Source organism: Fistularia commersonii, chromosome 6 (genome assembly GCF_037954325.1).
Source record: "Fistularia commersonii isolate RoL2024-O1a breed Wild chromosome 6, RoL_Fcom_v1.0, whole genome shotgun sequence".
NCBI lineage: Eukaryota > Metazoa > Chordata > Actinopteri > Syngnathiformes > Fistulariidae > Fistularia > Fistularia commersonii.
This window is the reverse complement of record NC_141289.1, coordinates 1,050,852-1,055,000: the sequence shown is the minus strand read 5'-3', so window position 1 is coordinate 1,055,000 and position 4,149 is coordinate 1,050,852.

Genomic DNA, 4,149 nt, shown 5'->3' with positions numbered 1-4,149 from the left:
GTAAACCCCGTCTTTGCTGCCATGGCAACGGCGCCAACACACCCCCGGCAACCGAGAGGGGAAAATATCGGGACAAAAAAAAAAAAAACAGCAAAATACAGCCTTTTGATATGTGTGTGTGTGTGTGTGTGTGTGTGTGTGTGTGTGTAAACTGCAAGTACTGATACTCATCAAAAGTACACAGAAGTGGAAAAATACTCACAAAATACCCACAAACAATATATCAGAATGCACTGTTAGCACAATTAGCATGTTAGCTAAACATTAGCCGCCGCTAACGTTTGTTTGCAGGCGAAAGAAGTGATAAGATTGTCAACCGGACCTGCAAGAAGCCGTTCCACTCCAACTAGCATAGCACAATTAGCATGTTAGCTAAACATTAGCCGCCGCTAATGTTTGTTTGCGAGCAACAGAAGTGATAAGATTGTCAACCAGACCTGCAAGAAGCCGTTCCACTCAAACTAGCATAGCACAATTAGCACGTCAGCTAAACATTAGCTGCCGCTAACATTTGTTTGCGGGCGAAAGAAGTGATAAGATTGTCAACCGGACCTGCAAGAAGCCGTTCCACTCCAACTAGCATAGCACAATTAGCACGTCAGCTAAACATTAGCCGCCGCTAACATTTGTTTGCAGGCAAAAGAAGTGATAAGATTGTAAACCGGACCTGCAAGAAGCCGTTCCACTCCAACTAGCATCTTCTTGCTAACGTTCTCCCCTGGTTTCTTCTCCAAAATCTCATCTAAGTGTGCTAGAACGCTTTTTTTTTGGCGCTTTACAACGCCGAGCGCCAGGTTGTCCAACATGGCCGCCGCGTCCATGGCAACAGATGTCAACAAAAACCAAAAAAGACAAGCGTGCGTTTCGTCGGTTTCCAGGGACGGACGTGGAACGTGAAGGTAGAGCGCCGGCGGCGTTCCCACGGCGATGTGACATCATCGTATTTACGAGGCAGAAATGCGCCGGCGCTGCGATTTCGGATATTTTTCCCGGTTCCTGAAGTGAACTCACTCCTGCGCCTCCGTTCAGGATCGATTGGAGATCTCATTACCTTCCCGCCCTGGTGACTTATTCTAAATTCAATTACCCCCTTCAGCCCGTCACCGCCATCATTCACCCCCCCGCCTGCTTTGACTTCCTGTCTGACAGGAAGTCCCTCTGATGGCGGCCATGTTTGTGTGGATGGAAACCAGCGTGAGGATAAACAGATACTGCGGGATTCATTCATTCATTCTTTGTTTCTTTTTGGAAGCTCCTCTCAGGGGTTTAAAACCAATCATCTTCCTCCATCTAAAGCTACTCATTCATTCACTCATTCATTCATTCATTTAATCATCCACTCATTCATTCATTCCTTTTTTCATTCATATATTAATTCCTTTTTTCATTCATTCATTCCTTTTTTCATTCATTCATTCATTCATTTATTCATCCATTCATTCATTCTTCATCCTTTTTGGCAGCTTTTCTCAAGTGTTTACGAAAACCAATCATCTTCCTCAACCTAAGGCTATTCATTCATTCATTCATTCATTCATTCATTCCTTTTTTCATTCATTTATTAATTCCTTTTTTCATTCATTCATTCCTTTTTTCATTCATTCATTCATTCATTTATTCATCCACTCATTCATGCATTCATTTATTCCTTTTTTCCTTCATTTTTTCAATCATTCATTCATTCATCCACTCATTCATGCATTCATTTCTTTTTTCATTCATTCATTCACTTTTTCATTCATTCATTTATTCATCCACTCATTCATTCATTCATTTATTCCTTTTTTCATTCATTTTTTCAATCATTGATTCATTCATCCACTCATTCATTCATTCATTTCTTTTTTCATTCATTCATTTCTTTTTTCATTCATTCATTCACTTTTTCATTCATTCATTCATTCATTCATTCATTTATTCATCCACTGATTCATTCATTCATTGATTCCTTTTTTCATTCATTTATTCATTCATTCATTCATTCATTTATTTATTTATTCCTTTTTTCATTCGTTTTTCATTCATTCATTTATTCATCCACTCATTCATTCGCTCATCATTTCTTTTTGGCAGCTTCTCTCAGGTGTTTACCAAAAACAAATCATCATCCTCCACTTAAGGCTATTCATTCATTCATTCATTCATTCATTCATTCATCATCATCAGGAGAGTCGCCACGGTGAATTATCATCTTCCACTAAACCCAATCCTCTGTATCTTCTTCTCTCATTCATTCATTCATTCATTCATTCATCCATGAACACACAGGCTCAATCACAGCCAATCACAGCTGCCTATCACGGCAGGAGGCGGGGTCTAACCTGGACCGGTCAGCAGAACGTGAAGACCCGTTATTTGCAGATTTGTCGGTATTCTGGAGAACTCTGCCGTGGAACCACCGGCGGCAGCGAGGGACAAGATGAAGAGGAAGATGATGACATAGAAGAAGGAGAAGAAAGGAGTCAGCGGGAAGCGATGAAAGGAGGACAAGAGGAATGTAGTGGAGAAGGAGTCTGATATCTGTATAAACAATGTGGTCCACACACACACACACACACACACACACGCCGTCAATCCCATTATCGGAAGGATGTTGTTTTCCATCCGCCGGCCTCTGGAGGCCTTCTGAACCACAGTGGATGAAATCTGAGTGCAGAGGAACCCAAACACCTGCAGGGTTCGGGGATGATGGTGGCCTGCAAGGCTGATGGTGACCTGAAGGACCAACAGTGGCCTCCAGGGATAATATTGGACTGCTAGGGTGATGGTAGCCTAAGGGGCTGATGTTGGACCGCAAGGTGGACAGTTGCCTACAGGGCTGATGGTTCCCCGAAGGACCAACAGTGTCCAGCAGGACTCATGTTGTCTGCAAGGATGATGGTAGCCTAAGGAGCTGATGATGGCACGCAAGGGTGACGGTGGACTGCAGGGAAGATGGTGGCCTGAAGGACTAATGGTGGCCTGCAGGGATCGAGGACTGATGGTAGCCTAAGGGGCCTATGGTGGCCTTTAAGCATGACGGTGGACTGTTGATCTGATGGTGGCCTGCAAGGGTTACGGTGGGGTGCAGGGATCTAGGACTGATGGTAGCCTAAGGGGCCAATGATGGCACGCCAGGGGGACGGTGGACTGCAGGGAAAAGGGTAGCCAGAAGGACTAATGGTAGCCTGAGGGACTGATGGTAGCCTAAGGGGATGATGGTGGCCTTCAAGCATGACGGTGGCCTGTTGATCTGATGGTGGCCTGCAAGGGTTAAGGTGGCGTGCAGGGATAAACGTGACCTGAAAAGTCAAAGGTAGCCTGCAGGGCGCATGTTGGCCCTCTAGGGTAACAGTATCTGAAGGGGCTGATGGTGGCCTGCAAGGGAAATGGTGGGCTACAGGACTAATTGTGGCCTGCAAAAATAGTGATAACCCAAGGGGCTGATGGGGGCTCGGAAGGTTGATCCAGACCAGCAGGTGCACTGGTAGCCTTGATGGCCGGTGGGGCTGATAGTGGCCCACAAGGTCCACCATGTGCAGGGTTGCAAAAATTTTCTGGCCTACCGCTAACTTAGATTTTATATCCCATCTGCAGGAGTCCAGATTATTGCTTGACATGTAGCTTCCCGCCCAACCTGCTAACACGCTAGCGGAGGGGTTGGTCACGACTCCCGGTCTGAACCCTGAGCAGAAATCTGCTGTGTACCACCCCATGGCCTGGATACCAAACACTTGGCTAACGTCGGTAGTAGCCTTAAGCTATGCTAACCATCAGGACTAATGTGAAATATACAAATCAGCGTCTTAAAAATACGAAAAAAGGATTAACAGCATCAAGCGCAGCACAGGTGGTACCTCCAGCAGTGAAGAAGCAGGTATCAGTGAGGAAGTTAGTATTAGCAGCATCAGCTAACCAGGAATTCATGCATTTTAGTTGCACGTGCGCCCCATCCTCAAGCTGTGCACGAACGGGAAATAATTAGCTAATTAGCGCCATAGGCTATCATGTATCTTCTGCCCCCAGCAGGCCAGACGTCACCCGTCAAAGCAGGGAGACAAGATTTGACTTTGTTTTTTGTAGCCGATAGCCATTTTTTTTTTTTTTCCTCCAGACGGAACGGCTGGAATTGGCATTCATGAGCCGCCCCGCCGTGTTTGTCAGTCCAAA